This window comes from Arachis ipaensis, chromosome B05 (genome assembly GCF_000816755.2).
Source record: "Arachis ipaensis cultivar K30076 chromosome B05, Araip1.1, whole genome shotgun sequence".
Taxonomy (NCBI): Eukaryota; Viridiplantae; Streptophyta; class Magnoliopsida; order Fabales; family Fabaceae; genus Arachis; species Arachis ipaensis.
This window is the reverse complement of record NC_029789.2, coordinates 50853224-50865201: the sequence shown is the minus strand read 5'-3', so window position 1 is coordinate 50865201 and position 11978 is coordinate 50853224. Positions and strand designations below refer to the sequence as shown.

The 11978-nt window shown below is 36.6% G+C and overlaps 2 long non-coding RNA genes across 2 annotated transcripts; both read left to right on the top strand.

Moving 5' to 3' along the window:
* Nucleotides 5894-6439, top strand: LOC107641873. Its single transcript, XR_001620475.2, has 3 exons — nucleotides 5894-6008; nucleotides 6121-6169; nucleotides 6329-6439. It is a non-coding gene; the product is annotated as an uncharacterized LOC107641873 (long non-coding RNA).
* Nucleotides 7606-11138, top strand: LOC110272034. The gene is made up of 3 exons (XR_002362967.1): nucleotides 7606-7928; nucleotides 10100-10207; nucleotides 11007-11138. It is a non-coding gene; the product is annotated as an uncharacterized LOC110272034 (long non-coding RNA).

Sequence of the window (11978 nt, the reverse complement as noted above, 5' to 3'; positions counted from 1 at the left end):
AAATCAAATGATGGCCTCAATCATTCTTTTGGTATATATCTATATTCTATATTCTATATTCTATAATTGGACATATAGATTAAAGCAAAGTAAAGAACATCAGAATATAAAAGAAGGACGGAACACACAGAAATAAAAATTATGGTTTAAATGTAACCATACAATTAAGCTCAAAACTCACAGGCTGTGTATTCTCTAGCTCAAAAATCATTTATCAGTTATGTATGTCATGCAAGTTTAGTTAAAAATTCCCATTATTCTCAATGTAAAACTTATATTGAATGGCTTTAAAGTTCTAGTGTTTCTCCTTGATGAAATGTTGTTAACTTAACTACATGATGCAATGCTATATATACAAGGTTTATGGATTTAAATCTGTTAAAGGCTCTAGTTTACTTCCTTTTTATATTTCAATTTAAACTAAGCTATCTTATGCTAAAAAGGGTAAACTATACTAATTAATCCACAATTTTCTATAACTAATAAATTAGAACTGCAACTAAACTAAATAACTAAAAATATGAACTAAAGTGCAGCATGTAGAAATAGAGTAAAAATACATAAAATAAGCAATTTATAAGTACTCAGAAAATAAAAAATATAAATAAAGAGAAAAATACAGAAAAATATCCAAAATAAAAGAAAAAGAGTCTGTAGTGGTTCACCAAAATAATACGCCAGAGATGGCGACCTCCCCACACTTAAAATGTAGCATCGTCCCTGATGCTCACTCAAGCAGGGTGTGAAGGGGTGTCATCACTGGAAGGGATGGTAGCTGGTGTCTCTATGATGGCTGGCTGAATGTCCGGCTGCTGGAGAGGAGGGGCTGTCTGAATGGGGATCTCAGGATCTGCAGCCTCGATCTGCTGGGGTGCTGCCTGCTGGGTGTCTGCCTGCTCTGCCTCTCCCTGGGGATGGGTCTCTGCCTCGGGCGCATCTGCCTCCTCCTCAGATGCCTTAGAAGGTGTGTCAGGCTCGGAGGGGATGTCGCCGGATCGTATCATCAGCTTTAGGTGCTCATAGCATCGCTTGTTGCGACGCTCCATCTGGTCAAGTCGTCGAAACAAGCGGTGCACCAGATGATAGACAGGCTCTGTGGCAGGTGGAGGTGCAGTGGTGGTGGCAGGGGTGGATGGTGCAGCAGTGGAGGAAGAGGGACCGGCAGATGGTATAGCTGTATCATCAGCAGTGGCAGTCAGGAATGGAGGTCTGTAACCCAGAGCCAGGAAGTTCCTGGTGTGCGGGATAATCCTCTTGCATTCCGCAGCAGGTGGCCTCTCATCAGCATCCTCCCATGGCACGTCAGCTTGATGGCCCAGCTGTGTAACCAGATAGGGAAAGGGAAGAGTGCGGCAGACGTGGACCCTGGCCATGTAATGCCGGATAAAGCGTGGCAGGTAGAGGTCCTTGCCCTCCATCACGCACCATAGGAGGGTGATCATAGCGGCTGGTATCTCAGTCTCGTGAGTACTCGGCATGATGTAGTTGCTGAATATCTGATGCCATAGCCGAGCCTCATCGTTCAGGTAGATTCGCTTGATCCCTTTGGGCATGGTGGTGTTCTGACCCATGATCCAAGGAACTGACGGGTCAAGGACAATCTGGGCCTTGACTGCATCCCAGTCAAATCGCATATAGCGCATATCCTCCTCAGCCTTCTGATAGCCATCTGTCTGATCAGCCTTAGGTAGAAGTTTTAGAACCTCTTCTATTGCCTCCTCAGTAACCAGAATCTGCTTCCCTCTAAGGTTAACTGCATCTAGGGAAGTTTTGAAGTAGTTGCAGTAGAATTCCCTAACCCAAGATGCATTAACCTCAGTCAGAGGTCTCTCCAGAAAGAACCAGCCTCTTTGTTTGATCTGATCAGAGGTATATTGCTGGAGTTCTTCTGGGATCTTCAAAGTCCGCTCCAGGTATAGGTTCCTGGAGTTTGCAAACACCGGATACTTCAGCTCACAGTATCGGTTTGCAAACTTTATTAGGTCAGTGGCGGGAAGTAGCTGGTCGGCCTTCTCCTGCGGTGTAAAGGCTTTCTCCCGCAAGGAGGCATCATGCATGAGGTCGATGATAGACACGGAGGCTTCGCCTCTTTTCCTTTTGCCAGTAGTGGCCTTGTCTTTCCGTCTTCTCTGGGAATCTGACATCCTGAAAAACAGAAAATCAGGATATAATAAAAAATAGGAAGGCAAATAGGCGAATAACACAAAGTGGCAAAGGAGCAATAGGATAATGAATATGAGTTAAGTAAAATGTGCATTTAGGGTTTTATATGAGTGAAAAGTCTGAAAAGAAGAAATCACAATCCAAAATGTAATGGAATACAAGTTAAATAGAAAAATTAACATCATGCCTTGGTTAGAATGCTAAAAGAAAGTGAAAAAGAAGTTTTGAAAAGGTTAGGTTGGTTGGAGTTAAAATTAGTAAGTTAGTGAAAAATGTGTTAAAGTAAGAGGCATAATGAAAATAGTCCAAGTAACAAGTAATCACAGGTAGGAGCTATAGGAAACTCATATTCAAACAAATAAAACAGTATGATGATGATGCAAATAGAGATAAAGAAAGCAAAAATAGGAATCAAGCATCAAAATTACAGTTTAGGAACCAGGAAATCAAAGAGGATAAGAATGCATGCCCTGGCATTCATGGAATGGTTTGGTTAGGTAGTGGAGAATAGAGTTCAAAATTCCAAAACCAAAACATGAATGAAAGTCAAAAAGATTTATAAAAATTCAGTGTAAAGAGCAGCAAATGGATTTTCCCGGAAAATAAACAGCAATCAAACAGTTCATATGAATTAAAAAATCAAGCTGCAGTGACATATAATGAATATAAGCATGAAAATTCAGTGTAAAGAGTAGCAAATGCAGGAAAGTACAGCATATGAACATGAACACATCAACAGCAGAATTGCACATTTGATAAAATAGAAACACGAATAGTGCAAGTAAACAGACCTAAATCCACTAACCACATCCTAGGCTACCTAACAACCTAATATCCACTACAACATGCATGTCTAACTATCCTAACATGAACATAAATGGAGAAAAATAAGAATAAACTACGAACGGATAAAAGGGATTGCGTGTTGCGGAACCTGGAAGGTGAAAAAAGGAGGTTGGGGCACAGAGGTGGCTGGGGTGGTGGCGGTGACGTCCGGCGCGGCGGTTGCTGCTGTTAGGGGGGTAGGGGCTTTAGGGAGGGTAATGGGGGAAGTAGGGGAGAGGGTTGGGGGTCGCGGGTGGTGGTGGGAGGCTGCGTGGTTGGGACGGTTGGCGGCAGTGGGTGGGGGCGCGGAGGGGAGCAGTGGCGGAGTATTCAAACCTCGGGTCGTCTTCTCAAGGAACTGCAGGGAAGTATGTTCTTATTATCGGTTATGAAGATTGTAGAATTGGGGGTTTTAAGAATGAGGGACAAATATGACAGTTGATTTAAATAGCAATTAAAATAAATAAACAAATACTATAAAGCAAACTTTTGGCAATGTATGAGAAATTGGAAGTCCAGGCTTAGTTATTCTTATCAACAACAATGAAAGTCGAATCTTAATTCCTCTTAGTTAACCTTTGCTAAAGCAAGGGAAGGTCAAGGGACAAATTGGTTTGATCTTCGAATCCTATTTATTTCCTAAGAAAAGATTGGGATTATTGAATTTCAATTCAATTGGCAAGATAACAATTATCAATTATGCTGTTGAATTGGATAACTCCTGAGTTAATGATTTCCTAACCAAAACCAAAAGGAGAAAAGTAAATCTAATGGAATAAAGATGTCTTCAGAGTAAAAGCAATAATAGCATAAATGAGAGAAAGCAATATTAAACTGGAATACCTCAAATAACATTAATTCAAATAATCTGGAACATAGAAGAATTCATAAATCAAATTGCAAAAGTAAATAATCAACTAAAGTAAAGGAACATTAAACCTGGATCAAGAGTTACTCCTAAAACTAAGAGAAGTCCTAAATCCTAATCCTAAGAGAGAGAGGAGAGAACCTCCCTCAAAACTAGATCTAAAACATGAGGAGTGGAAATTGGCGAGCTCTCCCTCAATGGATGCATTCTCTCACTTCATAACCTCTGGTCTATGCCTTCTGGAATGGATTTGGGCCAAAAAGGGCTTCAGAATTCGCTATGAAAAAAGGCCAAAAAGGGCTTCTGTCACGCGTCCGCGTGGGTCACGCGGTTGCGTCATTCGGAGCTTTTCCTTGCCACGCAGTCGCGTCAGTCATGCAGCCGCATCGCCGCTGATTCGCGCTCGGCACGCGATCGCGTCGTCCATGCGATCGCGTGGATATTAGTTTCTTCAAGGACTCCATTTTGCACTTTCCTTCTATTTTTGTATGTTTTCTTTCCATCCTTTGAGTCATTCCTGCCTTAGAAGATCTGGAACTACTCAACACACTAATCACGGCATCGAATGGAAATAAAGGTAATTGAAATAATTAATTTTAAAGCATAGGAAACATGTTTTTCACATACGTCATATAATAAGGAAGGGAAAGTAAAACCATGCAATTAACATGAATAAGTGGGTGAAGGATTGAATAAATCGCTCAAACTAAGCACAAAATACATCATAAAATATGGGTTTATCAGTGTGTTTTAAAAGTGATGCCTAATGTATCTAGAACAAAAAATTTGACACTTGGTGAATTTTTTTCCTCTTTTTCCTGAAAGCAAACTCACACTTAGTAAAATTTTTGTCCATTCCCTCGAAAAGCAAAGTCACACTGAGTAAAATTTTTATCCATTCCCTCCAAAGCTCACTCACCTCCAAAGCACCTTCATCCCCTTTCAGAAACCCTCCAAAGCTCACTCACCATCGCGAATTGAAGTAGAAACCCTCCGAAGCTCACCATCGCGAAGAAACCCTCTCATTCTTGCAATTGACCGTCGTCGCCCCCCACTCACTACTCACCCACACTCACCACTCTCCACATTGTTGTACTACTGACCGTCGCTCCTCTTCGCCATGCTGCACTGATCGTCGCTGCGCTGCCCTCACCATCGTCGCTGTGCCGCCCTCACCATCGTCATCACCCTCAAATCAGAGAAAAGCGTTTGTTATCACCACTCATCACTCACGGCGTCACCACTCACCACTCCATGAAGACTCTTTGCTCACTCATCTTCACCACTCATTTTCATCGTTGCTTCTCTTCGCTGCACGGTCACATCACGAAGACTCTGCGCTCAACTGAAAGCCTTTCTTCATTTGCGAGGTTAGGGTTCTGATTTTAGGTTTCAATTTGGGGGTTTGGTACAATAATATGTGACATTGTGAATTGATGAACATGCATACTATTGTTGCAGCGCAGGAGAACTTGTGAATTTAGGGGTTTTATTCCGTTAACCCAGGTGAGCTTGGCCATGATTAGTTACGGTGCAGGAATACCAAGATTAGTTGCTTCGTATGTTTATTTCTTATTATTAGTTTTTTTTCTTTCAAATGTACTAATTAATAGTTTCAAGTACTGTGTAGTTTCAATTCTTATTATTAGGTCTCAAGCTAAATTTGTTGGATTCTTGATGAACTCAAAATAAAATAAAATATGGCTGTGAAAGTCTGATCCCTTAAATAATGTGTGAATCACCTGAAAAATGTTCTGCTTCAACTGATGGATGGCTTCATCATTCTCTCTTTGGAAAATGTATAGGTAATAATTGAAATTGAAGAGTTCATAACAAATCTGCACTATGTTTTTGTTGTTGCTTTCTAAGTGTTTGTGAAATTGTTTGTGTGTGTGTGTGAGTGAGTGAAATAAGGACTTGTTCTGAGTAGTTTTCTTTTAGGAAGTGTTTGGATAACTATGGTTCGAATTTGTTGAATTGTTTGTATGTAGGTATGAGCAAGGAATTTGAGGCATACTGGTGTACTTTTTTATTCTTTGGCTAGGAGGAGGGATATTCATGGGGATTCAATTAACAAGGCTCAATTGAAGGACTTTTGGGACCAGATTTCTGACCAGAGTTTTGATTCCAGGCTCAGAACCGTCTTTGACATGTAACTAATTCATTACCTCTTTACTTAATTTTAGAACTAGGAAAAGAAATTGGTTGGTATTTTCTTTAATTCCCAACATTAAGTATGTTAACCTTCATTTGGAATAATGCAGGGTTGATAAAGATGCAGATGGAAGAATCACCGAGGAAGAAATTAAAGAGGTTTATATGAATTTTCTTTTTTAATTCATCAACAGAAAAATTAGAATGAAGATAGTGAAGTAGTTTTTATCGGCAACCTTTTTTCCTTTCCTAGCTTTGTATTTTGTTCCCATGAGAATAGGAGTTTCCTTGATCACAAATTATCAATTCTGTTTTTAGATCATCTGCCTTAGTGTCACAACAAACAAACTCTCAAACATACAGCAGTAGGCTGAAGAATATGCAGCTTTGATCATGGAAGAACTAGACCCTGAAGAGACGGGATTTATCATGGTATTTACATCATCCTATTTCAGATCATTTTGGTATAAAACTTATCAAAATTAAGTAAAATTAGTCACTATTATAGTTTCACATATAGATAAGTACTTATATTTCAAATCATAACTCATAAGTATGAAGTTGATTTATATTTAAGATGATGAGAGGGACTGATTTCACCTATATTTAGGAAATTAGATCAAATCCATAAGAAAAATTTGACATAGACCAAAATCATAAATAGCTAACTCTAGAAGTGACTAGAAATTTATTTGAAAAGAAATTTAATTTGGGGGTTTTAGGGTTATAGGTTCTTTTTTGGGTTCTGATTCGCCAAAAATAGATTAAACCAGGGGATTCATGTTTGGTCCGTCAATTGCATTGGTGATATTGGTGCAAAATTGATATATCTGTCTCAATTCATTTTTAATTTACAATTTAGGTTGATAATTCTCATTTTACTGTTTGAAGCAATGCCATTTTCCCCTTTTGCACTTGAAATTAAGCTAACTGGCATGATTTTGTGAATTTTGCATTCAGCTTTAATGAGAATAATAAAAAACCAACAAGTTGAGAAGAGAAAAAGTAAGTGATCAATCAAATAGATACTGTGGTATTGTATCTTATTTATTTAATTTAATGAGCAGCCTTATTATCTTATGAATCTACTCTGAATTCTGTTTGAGTGAACATTTTTATTTTACTGTATGAATAGTACATGATAGGAGTTAAAGTTAATTTTTTGCGTTTATGTTGCTTTCTTCGTTTGAATTTGCTTTTTGATTTTGCATCTTGCTTCATTTGCCCGAGTATCCTACTTCAGCTCCCATTTTGGAGGTAGCTTTGTGTGTGTGTGTGTGTATGTGTCTATATTCATTGGGTGTGCAGGTATCTAGATGTATTACTACTGATTTGCTAAATATATCAGATTAGTTTACATTTAGAATTGTTTCAGGTTCTCTGTGTCCTACTACTTCAGAATGCTGGGCCGAAATCTAAGGATGTCTCTGCATGTTCCTCTTTTGTAAAAGGGAGAGATTAAGCATCAAATTCTAAACAGTATTATCAAGGATTCGATAAGATTAATAGAGATCAAAAGCAACTAACTTATCATGTGACCTACAGGTCATGGTAGCAGCCTCATTCATTAGGGCACTAGTTTATGCAATAGCTGCTGTTTTTGTAGTATGTCAATTCAAAACTAACTAGTATTTTGCTACTAAGTAAAGGGAATATTTGCACTGACAGAGACACAATACACAATACACAATGCACATATATATCCAAATCAGTTAGATATATCTATGTTTATGAGTTACAAAATATAAATCTGATTAACTTGTTTCTAAATTATTGTTAACAAGTATAGACTTTTCTGACCTGTCCTTCTCTTGTGGTTTTTCTGCTGATATATAATTCAGATTTAGCTTTTATCTCAGTTAAAGTAAGTAATCAAACAAGTTCTCCTGGTTCTATTCACATTGATAATTTGGATAGGGTGAGCTTTTTATAGCCCTTTTATCATAGTTATCAGAACCGGACCGGACCGGCCGTTCGACCGAAAATTCAGTGAACCAGTGGTCTGATCGGTTCGGTTAGTAAGTTGAACAAAACATGTAATTAAACCGGTCAACGGTGATCAAATCCGATGAAAACTGGCCGGTTCGAGCTCCAGACCGCAGCAAACCCACGCGGGTCCACTGTGCACATGCGCGCCGCTGAACTACTGTAAGATCTCCCGTCCACATCAATTTTCAAAAAGGCAGCGGGAAAGGTTCGAACACAGAGTGGCAAGAATGCAAACCCTAGCCCTTGCCGTTGTGCCATCAAGCTTCTTCATTATATATATGATAAATATTAAATATATAATAATCATGAATGAATTTTTTTTATCCTTTTAAACATAAATTGACATGGATACCAAACAAATAACAATATATAATACACAAACATATTGATATATTGATATTCATTATGTTATTTTTTGTTTTCTCTTGTTCATTTAAATTGAGAAAATATTTTGTACTAGTAACTAATTTATTATCTATTTTTGCACCATAAATTATATCTAAGAATTGATATTTGATCAATCATTAATATATTTTTTGAAAACATGCATTTAATTTTTTATTTTTATAATTTTATATTTTTATTTAATTATGACCGGGTCAACCGGGTAAATCAGTGACCCATCGGTTGAACCAGTGACCTAGTGATCCAGTCGTATGACCAGGTTAATTACCGGTTCGATTCTAATAACTATTCCTTTTATTCTATTTCTTCTGAACTTCCAGCTTTGGTTAATAAATTAGTTACTATATATTTGTGTATAGATACATATATTATTTAACTTAGGTTTAGTGTTTACTTTTTGGTCTCATCCTCAGCCTCTTCTGCGCCCAAAATCTGAAAAAAAAGAACTGTAAGGGTAACAACTTGTGTGAAAGTGAATAGGTAGTACTATAGCTTGCTTACCACTGCAAAATCATGCTTCCTTAAACTTTGAAGCTTGATTATATATAAAAATTTTACCATTACCATGTTTTTGGCATTTAGAAATTTACGAGGAATATAAAATGTGTAGCATCCCATCACTTTGAAAAAGAAAAAAAAAACACTATACAGGATCCTCTAAGTTTTGATTTTGTTTTGGACAATACTTTTAGTTTCATGCAGGAAAGAATGTGGGACTTGGCAAAGACTATACCATCTTCTCCTTGATTGATGGAGTTGTAAAAATTTGGGCCTGACAGGAAAAAGGTTAAGTGAAGCTTTTTACACCATGATTATGTTACTTAGAAAAATTATAGAGAGTACAAATTGAAGCTTAATTATTATGATTTCTTCTACTTCAGGTGAGTGTTTACCCACGAGAAGTGCTACCTGAGAATCCTAAAAGCTATAGAGCAAGGAAGAGGGAGTATTTCAGGATGAGGCGTAAACGCAAAAAGGCTAGAGAAGCAGGAGCAGTACTTTAACCCCAACTGGTGCTAGCTTCTGTTCCTGATGTTGCCATCACTAATCCAGTGTGCTGATACATGTATAAAATTCCCCCGGTACCTGTGATTCCCTTATAGCATTGTATTCAGTTTTGTTTTGAATTTTGAAATAGAAAACTAATTATGATTTTATGTATTATTCTTGACATTTCCTTTTGTTCAATAATTTTCTGTTTGATGATGAGTTCTCACACTTCCCATCTTCACAAGCTAAGCTAAATTGATATACATTGGTATCACCGGATCATTCACCCTTCCGATTATTTTTTTTACTTTGGGTCCCTAACTTTAATTATTTAACCATTTTTCTTGTTCTTATTCATCTTTTTCAGGTAGCTAACCTCCACGAAAGGTTCGATCAACATAGACACGTGGTTCGTTTCTCATCCGACATTGCATTCTTTTTAATTAGTGCTAAATTAAGACTTGAAATATGTTGCATTTGACTACTTCCTACTACAATACTTGTTATTTGTTATAGTGCGTATTCTTGATTTGTATGTGTTGAATTATGAAATTGAAGTGATCAATGTGACTAACAGGATTTGTTAAATGGCATTTGTGCTTCCAAGAAAAGCAAGGTTCGATTTAAAATAAATGACATTTGTGCTTCCAAGCTTCATTTGCAATTGCATTTTGCCATAGCCATTGCTTACTCTCCTTTATTTAGTGAAGCTTTCATGGCCCAAGACATTGGTCAATAAGTGGTTGAATATCAAGTGCAAAACTGATAACTTTCAAGCAAATGATGATGTTGATGATGATGTCCCTTATCAAGGTAATTGACCAATTTTTCACATGGCTTCAATGCAATCTAGGACTCTAGAATTGGGATTCTTAGCTTTCATTTAAAAAGATTGTTTTTTATTTACATTTTAAATGGATAGACTAGTTAACTATACATATATCTTTTCAATAATACACCCTCAATTCTGTTTAGCTTTTCAATAATACATATGTTGTTTTCCAGCTTCCATGGTTTTTCCTACCATTATTGGTACCCCCAAAAAATTTTTTTTTGTTTTGTTTTATTGTGTTATGTTTGATTGAGTGACATGATTAAATAACAGTGGAAAGAGCACAGTTTTATTTACTTTATGGTTATTCCTTTTGCATTTGGGATATTGGTGCAAAATTGATATACGTCTCAATTCATTTTTAATTTTACAATTTAGGTTGATGATTCTCACTTTACTCTTTGAAATAACGCCGTTTTTCCCTTTTGCACTTGAAATTAAGCTGATTGGTATGATTTTGTGAATTTAGCATTCAGCTTTAATGAGAATAATAAAAAAGCAAAAATTTTGTTTTCTTGTATTTTTAATCTTTAATATGATACTTGCAATTGGAACATGTGCTTCATTTGTTGCTCTTGCCAGGCAAACTTTTCAGAATTCATTCGCTTCTATGATTTTGTTTTCTTCATGTGTCACGAGAATGGTCAAAAAAATATTTGTAAGTAGCCCGGTCATTTCCTTCAACATAATCTTGTATTGATTGCATATGGTGGTGAATCAGTATGCAAAATCCTTACATGCTTCTCTTTTTGAATTATGATAATCAGCAGCTGTAAGCAGGGCAGTAACTGCTTGGAAATTAGTTCTTGCTGGGAATGAACAAGGGAATGAACACTGATACAATTGTTAAGGCCAAGAGTTTTCTTGATGGTGATGAAGATCAGCATGAAAAAGATGTGTTTGAGAAGAATTTGAAGGTGCTTCAGAATATTTTTTAGTCATTATGCCAAGATTAGAAGATTAATGATTTTCTGTTTGTTAAGTTCTTTTCGGATATAGAGTGCAAACTTTGCATTTTAATTGATATCTGATACAAGTTTTATGTGACTTAAATTATCTCTTCTTAAGATTACGTCTTTGAATTGTGTAAGGATGATTTTTATTATTTAAAAAAATTATTTAGTATAATTATGTGTTTAATTTTATTTTATAATATTTAACTCATTTAATTAAAAATGTAAAATTATATATGTAATAATATTATTAAATATTATGTTGTATAAAAAATTATTAGAATATTATATACATATAGAAAATTAAAAAAAATAATGAGAGACCTAAGGCTACACTTATATAGAGTAGCTATGGTTATACAGAAAATTAAAAAAAAATAAAGGACCTAGGACTACACTTATATAGATTAGCTATAATATACAATGCGGCTATGTTTTACAAGTGATGCAGTAGCATTGAAAAGCGTAGCCTATTCTGGTAAAAATGGAAGCTGAAAACCGTAGCCTTTGGTCCTGGACAGCATCACTTGAAAAGCGTACCTTATTCCCACACACCAAAAGCGTAGCCCTTGGTGCAGAAAAGCGTAGCCTTTGAGAATAGGCAACGGCCGAATAGGAATCACCCCAAAAAGCGTAGCCGTAGCCCAGAAAGCGTAGCCATAGCCCAAAAAGCATAGCCGTAGCCTAAGGCATCATTTTTTTTACTTTTGGCTACACTTTTCAAGTGTACCTGAATGGGTATTTTTCTTGTAGTGCTCCCATCTTTGATTGTTCCATCCTTAATGTCATTGTAGCTTCC